Source organism: Adiantum capillus-veneris, chromosome 4, assembly GCF_014529385.1.
Source record: "Adiantum capillus-veneris isolate H3 chromosome 4, ASM1452938v2, whole genome shotgun sequence".
NCBI lineage: Eukaryota > Viridiplantae > Streptophyta > Polypodiopsida > Polypodiales > Pteridaceae > Adiantum > Adiantum capillus-veneris.
Genome location: NC_140934.1, coordinates 17865052 through 17878739, shown reverse-complemented (window position 1 = coordinate 17878739; position 13688 = coordinate 17865052).

Here is a 13688-nt window from a genome sequence, read left to right as displayed (position 1 = left end):
GGATCCATGCTTGTAATAACGTTGGTGTTGCTTGTTGGTCTTGAGGGTTTTGCAAAAGTTGTCTATTTGTATGTGACATGGCCTCGTAATCATCTGTGAAGGGATTTGTAGACTTGCTAGGGGTTTTTATGGGCCTTTGCCTCTCTTCAAAAGCATGCGCCAACACTTCTGGAGTTATCAATATTTCTACATCCCTAGGAAGGATAGGCTCATATTTGCATCCATACTTGTCAACATACATTATGTGACTCTCTTTGCTTGAGTCGTAAGTGTACAAGTATAGAAACTTTTTGGTGCTTAGCTCTAATGCATAGGGTGTTAGAAATTTGAGGTATGATTTGGCCCTACCATCAGGGATTTCATTCACGTCTTTACGTGAAGTGTGAGGCGGTAATAACTCGTGTTATTAACACATCATGAGAGTGTTAATAACATTAAATTTACTTTAACTTGTTGAAATTGAGAGTTCCTGTTTACTAGGCGGGATATTTGATTTGCCCGGCAGGCCCTGATGGGCCCTTTAAAAGACCGATGGAAGAAATTGCCTCCAAATCTTCAAAGAGATGTCAAGTTTGGAGGGACCTATACAAACAATGGCCCATCCTCTGAGACACTTCTTTGGCACACTCTCTAGAGTCCTCACTAGAGATATTATCCTTGAGCTTTATCATGTAAATTTTTTGCGTCTTTTTATTCTAATAAAAACGTCCACGTATAGTTACCTCCCTTGGGTGTTTATTTACATGGAAGCAGGTCTGGGTAGGAACCATTCTGGTGGAGGGCTTAGGTGGTGTAAGTGCTTGGGACTCATTTCTCATTGTTGGAATGGAGTGCTCCTCATCACTACACTAGCGTACTTGTATTTTATGACTAATTACCTCCCCTAGGTGACTATCCGCCTGGAAACACGTTTAGGTAGGAAGCATTCTCGTGGAGGGTTTAGGTGGTGCACGTGCTTGGGGATCATTTCTATTTTTGGAATGGAGAACTTCTCATCATTACACCAATTTCATGCTATTTTGCTCTTTTTTTTTGCATACATATCACTTTTGTCGGTGTAATAATGTTGCCCAAAGGGTCCTTGATCCTGCTCGAAGGACCCTTCATGTTTCTGGAAGGGCCAAGACTGTATCTCGGAGGCCTTAGAGGGCTAGGGCTATACCTAGAGGGCCGGGGCTATTGCTCGATGGGAAAAAATGACCCGACCGTCTAGTAGCCTTCAGGTCACATGGTCATTTTCTATGAATGTGAAGAGTTGTGAATTGAGAGTTTTGTTGATTAACATTGTGATCACAAAAAAAACCACGTGAGTACGTGAATATACAATCACTACCTACCATTCGTATACTCATAGATTCCCATATCTCCTTGGCTTGTTGGAACTTTCATTGCCTTCTTGTAAAAAAATACCCTCATGGCATTAGCGAGATCTACTCAAGGCGGCATGGCATGTCTTCTATCTCCAAAATCGTCTTCCCTTTTGCTTGTGACATTGTCTCCATATTTGTTATAGTTTTTTGGGTCTTTGATAAATGAGGTAATTCACGCTCTCTTCCTTTGGCACTAGGTTGGCTTCGTCTTGTAAGGTCCTCCTCTTAGCCTTACACTTGCTGAAGTATCTAAGCCGTTGACTTTCCTAATATGATCGAGTAAAGCACCCTAGCTACCCACGAGATGCTTTCGGTTTCAACCATGGGAACATGGGTATAATCAACGCAAAGTTATCCATGAGACACTTTCGGTTATCACCGTGGGAATGTGGATATAACCAATGCATGGGATATTAGTTTTATCTCAAAAAAATATAAATGTGCAAAAGAAAACAAAGAAAGAATAGGGTAAGGTGAAAAAGTAACTTGTTGAAAAAAAATCCACTAGTTGAAAGTAGCTTGTTGAAGAAGCCATTTGTAGGAAAAGTAGCTTCATGCATAAGCCACTTGTAGGAAATTAGCTTCTTGCATAAGTAGCTTGTCGGAGAAGCTTTGAAAAGGAAGAAAGCCTATCAAAATATATAAACTAACTTATCAGGATAAGTTAAAGGCCTTATCAAATTAAGCTTAAAAGGATGCCTTCTCTACTCATTAAACACTTCTTCTCTTCATTTCGCTACGCTTCACTTCACTTCATTTCTTTACACATTTTGATAGCTTCACTTCACTTCATTTCTTTACACATTTTGATAAATGCAAGCTTGATAGTGAGCCATGAAAATCCAATGCTAATCCTTCTTCATACACACCTACACACACTTCTCTCCTCAAGAGAAGCCATAACCATAATCCAAATTACCAATTATTCTCTTCACCTTCTCTCTCTTAACCTACAAGCTTTCCATAGCTTGAATTTTCTTAATCTCTTTCTATTCCCATAACCAAATTGAAGGTTTTCAAGAAAAGGGAAGCGGAAAAGATCCGGCCACGTCAATACGCTTGCCGTTACTCGTCCAAAGCAAGGAGAAGACCCTACTATCTACACAGTGAGGTTTCGAAACCTTAAGCCTCTTTAAGCCACTTGATTAATCCTCTCCACGGTACTAAAGGTACGCTTAAATCCCTTTCTAATGAATAATTTGTTAATCATTCATACACTATTACATGCATATTTTATGATACACTAGCAAGTCCACTCTTAGGAACTTTGCCATTTTACACTACCATACATAGAAGGGTTTTACTTTTGCATAAGCACTGAAAGGAAGTTTTGATTAGTTGCCCAAGGTTGTAAGTTGGTGCATCTCGAATGTTTTGTGTGTATCACGCATAGAACACACCAAAGCAAAAACTCATTATAGAAAGCATATGCATTGTTCATTTCAAGTTTGTGTGCTTCCAAGTTTGTTTTGCAAATTCGAAGGGCTCGGGGATAGCTTCACGGATGTCGTGACCGTGTTGCTTGAACATAAAACTCCCATCGCTTCCATGGAGATGCCCCATGGATTGCAAATGATGAAAAGGGACCAAAATGGGATTCATCGAAGTCGGGGATAACTTGAAACTTACGTAGAGACAAAACCTTAAACTTCCATGAGATTCGTTGTTTTCTTAAGGTCTTGTTTGAATAGAAAATTAAAAGGAATTAGGAATTAAGGGTTTATAACTCAAGGAGCTTAATCTAAAAATTTAAACTAGGATTAAAAACTTTACCAAGAAGAATGACGTGGATAGCCCTATCATAACATAGCGATTGAAGTGTGAACTTGTCTTCATTGTTTGGAAAAAGGCCGGCGCAGGTGTTTACCTGTGGGATACAACGGGGGATGGTCCTTTTCGGCTAGGGCTGATAACCGTTGGTCTATGTTTGAGCTCAGGGTTTATTCATTGCCTTAGAAATGGGATTGAATGGGAGTGTGTCCCGGTCGGGTGGATGTGACCCACGGATGCATCTGGAAATCGGCCTAGTTCGGGTAGGCCTGATGCCGACAGGAAAAGGAGGAAGGAAAAAGGATCCATGGAGGGATCATGATAAGGAAGGAAGATGTGACTTATTAAGGAACTCTTCAAATTGTTTGGGAAAAAGGAACCTTGGAAAGGCTAGGAACCTAAATGGACTATTCCGCAATTGTCCTCATCAGCCGGACCTTTGCTCTTCTTCTCGGGATTATTGATTTAAAAGGAACCTAAAGTAGATTATTTTTTGAAGCCTTTCCCACACAAGATAAATAAAAATAAGAATTGGAATCTGTGTAAAGGCGCCGCCTTCTCATGTGGCGGAGGAGACAGGATACCTGAGTCCTGGGACGAAGATCGGGATATGCCTGGAGAAGTATATGTGATTGCTTGAAAGATAACTAGATAATCCTACTAATATTAAAGGAAAAAGGAAGTAAAAATCTTATGTAAAGGAAAAGGTGGGAACGACCTGATAAATGCACATTGCAAAGGGTATGTAACAGTTTGCATGTTGCTTTCAAAGGCTTGAAATGTATTCTTGGTTTGCCATGATTGGAATACTGTTTTCTAGTATCATAGTACTACCTTGTGAAGGTGCATTTATCAAACGGTTCGGTGGGTGGGCGGATTCCGGAGGGTTAATTGTTGGCCGGAAAGTTGAATTGAATTTTATGTTGTCTTAGCAATTAAGTCCAAAGTGGGGGAAAAAGGGATTCCGATCTACGGAGCGGGGAACAACTTGGGATCGAGGGATTCGTGTAGATTATAATACACTTACCTTAGGGGAACGCATTGACGGCTGTGCTCGATCCTAACCGAGAAAAAAGAGTCAATGACCTTGAACCAAGGGTGAATTAGAGAACTCCCACCAGTTGACCCTGGAAGGTTGAGTTCCACGTTAGACTGATGACTTCGATTGGTAAGAGTGATCGGTAAGCAAGGTTCTTCGGGGCTAAGGGATCCATATGAGAGAAATTGAATGTTATCACCCCCTTGAGTTGGCATCGAAGAGCAGGAGGAGTCTTGTCTTGGTGTCGGTCTCAAGCGGGAGGGATGTTGGAGATCATGGTGTATCCATGTGGAGATGGTACAGTCGGTGGTCCCTGGGCATGGCCCTCACAAGTGGTATCAGAGCGTAGTTTCAATCCTTGGATAGATAAAGGTTTTAACTGACTCTTGTAGAAAAGGGTGAGGTAATGGAAAATAACTTCTCAAATTGTAGATGATGTGGACCTCTCAAGAAGAGGAAGTACTCAAAATTGTCCAAAAGCAAATGGAAGAACTTGATGTCTAGAAATTACTAAAGAAGTGCTAGCCTATATCAGTAATTATTTCCCCGAGATGTATAAAGTTTTTGACATAATAGAAAAAAAAAGGTTTTGAAAGAGAGAAAAATAATAAAGAGTTTACCTTTTTGAAAGGTCTACCTTATAATTTTTATTTTTATTTTTATTTTAAAAAAGAATTTAACTAGTCTTGTATAAATGAAAGAATCCTAAAGATGGGCCGATTTCAAGGAACCCTAGGGATGAATTGGCTGAGCAAAAAAAAAAAAAGGCAACATCCATTGCAACGAAGGAAGCATCTCTTTTTCAACTCAAAGGGTGAACAAGTCTTAGTGCAAGGCAGAACAGGGAAAGCTCCCCTGAAAGTGGTCAAAGCCAGTTGTTTGGTTAAGGGGTTAAGAAAGGATTGTTAATTTTTGTTATAAGACTCAATAAACCAGAGACCAAATCAGAAGAATCAAAGCCTGAATGGATAAATGAATCTCAAGATATTTTCCCAGAGGAATTGACAACTCTTCCACCACCTAGGGAATTAGTACACGAGATCGAGCTCATTCCTAGTGCCCAACCAATAGCAATGACTCCCTACAAGATGTCATCTTCCGAATCCATAGACCTGAAGAATCAGTTGACTCAGCTTTTGGAACAAGGTTTCATCAAATCCAGTGTCTCTCCCTGGGGTGCTCCTGTACTCTTCCAAAAGAAGAAAGATGGAACGTTCATACTTTGCATAGATTTTCGAGGCCTAAATCAGTGCATTGTCAAGAACAAGTATCCCTTGCCTCGCATAGATGAGATGCTTGATTGACTCGGTGGTTCCAAATTTTTCACCAAGATTGATCTCAGGTCAGGCTATTACCAAGTTGGGATAAAAAGGGAGGATATTCCAAAAACAGCTTTTAACACAAGGTTTGGGCATTATGAGTTCACTGTCAGGCCTTTTGGCCTAGCTAATGCCCCTGCCACCTTTAACCGTCTCATGACCGACCTCTTCATGACAGAGTTAGATGATTTTGTTTTAGTCTTCTTTGATGACATCCTTATATATTCAAAGACTAGAGAAGATCATGAACGGCATGTACACCATGTCTTGGAGATTCTCAGAAAAGCCCAACTCTACGCCAAGCGTAGCAAATGCTCTTTCTTTGTAGAGAAGGTTGCCTATTTGGGATACATAGTTTCAAAGGATGGTCTTTCTTCCGACCCAGCTAAGGTGGAAGCTGTAGTTCAGTGGCCCATTCCCAAGATTGTTTCAGAAGTACGGGGATTTCTTGGCATCACATGATGGTGTAGAGTATTAAAACCTATGCCCTGATCGCAGACCCTCTCACTGAACTCACTAAGAAGGAGGAACCCTTTATCTGGTCAGACAAGAGGGATAAAGCCTTCAACAAACTAAAGGAGATTTTGGCCAGTGAACCTGTTCTCAAACTTCCAGATTGTCAAAAAACCTTTGAGGTGATAGTGGATGCTTGCATACAAGGTATAGGTGGAATCCTACAGCAAGAAGGCCATCCCATAGCTTATGAATCACGACAGCTCAGAGTTCATGAGAAGAATTATCCCACCCATGACCTCGAGCTACTGGCTGTGGTTCATGCGCTCAAAAAGTGGAGACACTATCTTCTAGGTCAGATGTTTGAACTTGTTACTGACCACAAAAGTCTCAAGTGGATTTTCACCTAGCCAGATCTCAATATGCGACAAAGGCGATGGGTTGAATTCCTACAAGAGTTCACTTTTGAGATCAAATTTAGACCAGGCAAGGAAAATCAAGTTGCCGATGCTCTAAGCCGACAAGTAGTGGCCCTTGCCATTACACTAGTCCATTCAACTCTACCCGAAGAAGTTCAAAACGCCCTCCATACTGATGAGCAATTTGGTCCGTTGATCCAAGAAATCCAAGCTCAGGTTCAAAAAAGATATCTGGAAGGCTACTCTATTCAAGATGGACTCTTATTCTTCAGGAATCGATTGTGCATACCTACACGCTTAAGGATGTAAATTCTAAAGGAAGCTCATGAAACTCCCCTTGCAGCTCACCCAGGTTATCACAAAATGTTTGCCTCTCTTAAAAAAAAATTCTATTGAAAAAGGATACCTTAGAGTATGTTAAGAAGTGTTTGGTATGCCAAAAGGTGAAGGCTAAAAGAGTTAAGATTCCTGGAAAGCTACAACCATTGGATATACCTACAATGAAGTGGGAGTGCATCAATATGGATTTTGTAACAGGGTTACCCAAGATTGTTGGAAATTTTGATTCAATTTTGTGGTGGTGGATAAACTCACCAAAGTAGCTCACCTTGTCCCAGTCAAAACCACTGCCTCTGCAGGCAGATATAACTCAAATTTTTGTAAAAGAAATTGTCAGATTACATGGAATACCTGCTAGGATAATCAGTGATTGTGATGCCAAGTTTACCTCTAAGTTTTGGAAGGCCATGTTCCAATCCTTAGGCACTCAATTAAACCTAAGTTCAGCCTATCATCCAGAGACAGATGGACAAACTGAAAGAGTTAATCAAGTCATAGAAGATATGTTGAGATCATACTACAGTCAGCAACCTCATCTTTGGATCAAGTTTTTACCCTTAGTGGAATTTGCTTATAATTCCTCCTGCCATAGAAGCCTAGGAATGTCACCATTCAAATCTCTTTATGGACAAGATTTTATCATGCCACTCAGAATGGCCGACCCAAGTCTCCCAGTACCTGCGGCAAAGAATACACTTGAAGAAATGGATCGTCAAATCAAAATAATAAGGGAGAACCTTAAGAGAGCAAGTGACAGGCAAAAGAGTTATGCTGATTTACATAGATCCCCCCGGATTTTTAAGGCAGGAGATAGAGTTTTCCTTAGGGTTAAGCCAAAAACAAGTTCACTCAAATTGGGAAAATACAAGAAGTTAGCATATAGATATTGTGGATCCTTTGATATTTTGAGAAGGATAGGGGACCAATCTTACGAACTCGCTTTACCCCCTCACTTGCATGTGCACAATGTTTTTCATGTCAACTTGCTAAAAAGATATGTTGCAGATCCCCTTCACATCCTAAATGACGAAGATACTATTCTTATCACACAGGAAGAATTCCAGATGGAGCCATAACAAATTTTAGACATGAAGGAGCGGAAGCTACGACATCGAACAATTCGGGAGGCTTTAGTCCAGTGAAAGGGCTACCCCATTGAAGATGCCTCTTGGGAAGATTGGGAACACCTTACTTCTCAGTTTCCTCATCTTTTTGATCAGGATTCTCCTCTTTTTTGTACTCAAACTAAACCATGTTAGCCCATGTAACTACAAAATCCAAGTTCTCTCTTACTGAACTTTTGTAACTGATCTTCTGCTAAATAATACAAGATTAGCGTTTTGCTTTACATCTTGTGACTTGGATCTGTGTATGGAATTACAAAATCAATAAATAGATTTAGCTAAGTTTGAAATTCTCTCAAGGACTTCTATCAAATACAAGATATAAGAACTCAGAACCAATTTCATAATATCCATCAAGAAAAATCAGAGAAAGAAAGATTTAAGACAAGCACCAAGATCTTAGAACATGATGAATATGATACAACAAAGATACATTTTCTAGAGGCCAATAAGCCCATCCATTGCATGATCACAAAAGCAACTATCACAAGCAGGGCACATATTAGGCCTCTCATCAATAGGAAAGATTCGCTGTGAAATTATTGCACTAATCTCTCTAGTACGAGGTGTGAAGTTAAAGGGCCCTCTAAGTGGTAAACCAAAGTGAGGGTAAAGATATATCTTTTGATGAGGAAGGAATTGAGCAAGCAAAAAGACCTCGATGCATTGAGCTTATCACGCAGTAATACCGAGGACCCAAACCCATAGCTTCAATAACCATAGCCAAACGGACATTATTATGAAAGTGATCCCAACCCCAAAGGGTCACCCTTGTTACACTTTGACATGTCCACCATTTGGTTTGAGCTACTGAAGTTCCCAAGTGAGGAAATAGTAGGCGCCCATATCGCTCCACAAAATCTCTCCTCATGGATTCACTTGTTTGTTGTAGATGAGGAATGGCTACAGATAAAAATAGCTCTTGTCACCGATCCATAACGTAAGATAATGAGTAAAAAGACAAACCTGAGGAATTTTGACAAGGGATGGAAAGAAAAGTGAAAGACAAAAGGACTAATACTGGAAGAAATGAAAATATAGTGCACCTTATATAAGCTATCCAGCCAAGGAAGGGTAAATTAGCGTTACCCAGAAGTTGAAAGTGTAACGTGCGAATGAAGATTTCCCAGCTTCCTTATTTATATCGAGCTGAGGACAGCTCTTTCTTTTTGTTGGGGAGTTTGTAAGGTCCTCCTCTTAGCCTTACACTTGCTAAAGTATCTAAGCCGTCGACTTTCCGAATACGATCGAGTGAAGCACCCTAGCTACCCACGAGTTGCTTTCGGTTTCAACCATGAGAACATGGGTATAATCAACGCAAAGTTATCCATGAGACACTTTCGGTTATCACCGTGGGAACGTGGATATAATCAATGCATGGGATATTAGTTTTATCTCAAGAAAATATAAATGTGCATAAGAAAACAAAGAAAGAATAGGGTAAGGTGAAAAAGTAACTTGTTGAAAAAAAATCCACTAGTTGAAAGTAGCTTGTTGAAGAAGCCACTTGTAGGAAAAGTAGCTTCATGCATAAGCCACTTGTAGGAAATTAGCTTCTTGCATAAGTAGCTTGTCGGAGAAGCTTTGAGAAGGAAGAAAGCCTATCAAAATATGTAAAGTAACACGATAAGTTAAAGGCCTTATCAAATTAATCTTAAAAGGAGGCCTTCCCTACTCATTAAACACTTCTTCTCTTCATTCGCTACATTTCGCTACGCTTCACTTCACTTCATTTCTCTACACATTTTGATAAGTGCAAGCTTGATAGTGAGCCATGAAAATCCAATGCTAATCCTTCTTCATATACACCTACACACACTTCTCTCCTCAAGAGAAGCCATAACCATAATCCAAATTACCAATTATTCTCTTCACCTTCTCTCTCTTAACCTACAAGCTTTCCATAGCTTGAATTTTTCTTAATCTCTTTCTATTCCCATAACCAAATTGAAGGTTTTCAAGCAAAGGGAAGCGGAAAAGATCCGGGCACGTCAATACGCTTGCCGTTACTCGTCCAAAGCAAGGAGAAGACCCTACTATCTACACAGTAAGGTTTCGAAACCTTAAGCCTCTTTAAGACACTTGATTAATCCTCTCCATGGTATTAAAGGTACGCCTAAATCCCTTTCTAAACAATAATTTATTAATCATTCATACACTATTACATGCATATTTTATGATACACTAGCAAGTCCACTCTTAGGAACTTTGCCATTTTACACTACCATGCTTAGAAGGGTTTTACTTTTGCATAAGCACTCAAAGGAATTTTTGATTAGTTGCCCAAGGTTGTAAGTTGGTGCATGTCAAATGTTTTGTGTGTATCACACATAGAACACACCAAAGCAAAAACTTATTATAGAAATCATATGCATTGTTCATTTCAAGTTTGTGTGCTTCCAAGTTTGTTTTGCAAATTCGAAGGGGGGAGTAAGGGGATAGCTTCACGGATGTTGTGACCGTGTTGCTTGAACATAAAACTCCCATCGCTTCCATGGAGATGCCCCATGTATTGCAAATGATGAAAAGGGACCAAAATGGGATTCATCGAGGTCGGGGATAACTTGAAACTTACGTAGAGACAAAACCTTAAACTTCCATGAGATTCGTTGTTTTCTTAAGGTCTTGTTTGAATAGAAAATTAAAAGGAATTAGGACTTAAGGGTTTATAACTCAAGGGTTTTTAAACTAAGATTAAAAACCTTACTAAGAAGAATGACGTGGATAGCCCTATTATAACATAGCGCTTTAAGTGTGAACTTGTATTCATTGTTTGGAAAAAGGCCGAGGCAGCTGTTTACCTGTGGGATACAACGGGGGGATGGTCCTTTTCGGCTAGGGCTGATAACCGTTGGTCTATATTTGAGCTCAGGGTTCATTCATTGCCTTAGAAATGGGATTGATTGGGAGTGTGTCCCGGTCAGGTGGATGTGACCCATGGATGCGTCTGGAAATCGGCCTAGTCCGGGTAGGCCTGATACTGACGAGAAAAGGAGGAAGGAAAAAGGATCCATGGAGGGATCATGATAAGAGAGGAAGATGTGACTTAATTAAGGAACTCTTCAAATTGTTTGGAAAAAAGGAACCTTGGAAAGGCTAGGAACCTAAATGGGCTATTCCGCAATTGTCCTCATCAGCTGGACCTTTGCTCTTCTTCTCGGGATTATTGATTTAAAAGGAACCTAAAGTAGATTATTTTTTGAAGCCTTTCCCACACAAGATAAAGAAAAATAAGAATTGGAATCTGTGTAAAGGCGTCGCCTTCTCACGTGGCGGAGGAGAGAGGATACCTGAGTCCTGTGGGACGAGGATCGGGATATGCCTGGAGAAGTATATGTGATTGCTTGAAAGATAACTAGATAATCTTACTAATATTAAAGAAAAAAGGAAGTAAAAATATTCTATAAATGAAAAGGTGGGCGACCTGATAAATGCACATTTGCAAGGGTATGCAACATTTGCGTGCTGCTTTTAAAGGCTTGAAATGTATTCTTGGTTTGCCATGATTGGAATACTGTTTTCTAGTATCATAGTACTACCTTGTGAAGGTGCATTTATCAAACGGTTCAGTGGGTGGGCGGATTCTGGAGGGTTAATTGTTGGCCGGAAAGTTGAACTCAATTTTATGTTGTCTTAGCAATTAAGTCCAAAGCGGGGGAAAAAGGTATTTCGATCTACGGAGCGGGGAACAACTTGGGATTGAGGGATTCATGTAGATTATAATACACTCACCTTAGGGGAACGCATTGACGGCTGTGCTCGGTCCTAACCGGGAAAAAAGCGTCAATGACCTTGAACCAAGGGTGAATTAGAGAACTCCCACCAGTTGACCCTGGAAGGTTGAGTTCCACGTTAGTCTGATGACTTCGATTGGTAAGATTGATCGGTAAGTAAGGTTCTTCGGGGCTAAGGGATCCATATGAGAGAAATTGAATGTTATCACCCCCTTGAGTTGGCATCGAAGAGCAGAAGGAGTCTTGTCTTGGTGTCGATCTCAAGCGGGAGGGATGTCGGAGATCATGGTGTATCCATGTGGAGATGGTATAGTCGGTGGTCCCCGGGCATGGCCCTCATAGGTCTAGACCTGCTCTATGATCTCTCTAAAGATACTTTCTTGATCTAAAATATCACAACTTAATAATTAATTCAAACTTTATACCTTAAAGTTTGTTTGCAGTCTTCCGTGGTTGTTTCCTTGCTTTTTGGATAACCTAGATGCTTGTATACACAAAATCAAACACTTTGCTTCTTGGCCTTTTGAGTGCTTAGTCCAAATTTCCCTTTCAGACCCTTCATTGAAATTTACAAAATTGCAAAAAAAAATGAAATTCAGGTCAAAATTTTGAAAAGTCAAGCTCTAACTTTCACAAGGTCTTTGAGTGTGATTCTTGACTCTATTTAACTCATCCAAGGTATTTATGGAAACATTGCAAGATGTACTATGGGTTGGTATGGTCAAAACCTAAATTTGAGCCCGGTGGCAGTGACCATAGTAGCTGCCAATTACAAGCTTTTTCAACCTAGTCACTTCCTCTTGATTGGCTATTGTCTAGTGAGTCTATATACACCTTGTATGAAGTGTTTTAATGCCTATTGGTGTATGTTTGGCCCAATTATCAAAATTTGGCTTTAGACTCACCTTTTGTTGGGATTGAAGAGGGGGAGGCTGGTTGCTTAAAAACTATTCAACACATGCTCACAAACATCACCATCAACCTGTCCACCTCTTTTCCCAATTTCCAAACACACACATACACACCTAGACTATGACACACACACACACACACACACACACACACACACACACACACACACACACACACACACACACACACACACACACACACACACACACACACACACACACAGAACGTGGAATTGGCATAGACAAGATTGTAAGAGTGTGTAAGAGAAATGTAAGAGATAGAGACATGATTAGAGAGTACACAACAAATTAAGCATATCATAAGAGTGTAAAAGAAGAGAACCTGCAAGAGAAAGGCTTGAATATAGCCCCAAACTCCCCAACACCTCTCTTGTGGAGTTCGTATTTAATATATTATTTGTGAGTTTAAGGTGCCAAAATTTGAGGCCCCTCTTTTACAACCATTTCACTTTTGTAAATGAGTGAAGCTCGCTAGTTCTTGCATGACCCATAAGGGCAGTTCCCACTACAATTATTTACAGAGCCATAGTGGCTTATTGGAATGAAATCTAAAATACTGTGTGAGTATAAAATGGCCAAGAGTAATTGCCGACACCACTTTGTCAACTCCTCGCATTCCACTCTACAAAATCATCATCATCAACTCAATTAGAAAAATAAATAGACAGCACATAATTAACCATTACGCCAACTATCTCAATTGCAGCTAACCACTACAATAGGAGGGTGCTCAGCCTCGTAACATCCCTCCCACCAGGGATAACAATTGTCCTTAGTTGCTCAATAGAGAAATCAACTGGACCGTGAATGATGGGAATTATGGAGGAAGGTCTGGGAAGTTGCAAAAGAACTTTTCAGGAATCCATTTGGTATCCTCTCTAGGGTGGCCCTTGAAAGTCAAAAGGTAACAGTTATAAACCATACTCGTGCATGTAGTAGTGGTCTCGTGATCAACTACTTCTTCAGGGATGGTTGCTCTTCTTGGTCTTTAAGTGAAGGTGGGTCTTTATAAATGTGGTGTGTAGGTAGGGGTCCTCTGAATGGTCGTAAAAGACTAATGTAAAATGCATTGTGAATGTGCCAATGTGCAGGTAGGTCTAAACGGAAAGAAACATCATCAATGATAGCTGAAATTTTAAAAGGCCCATAAAAACGAGGAGCAAGTTTAACAAAGACATTGGTATCAACA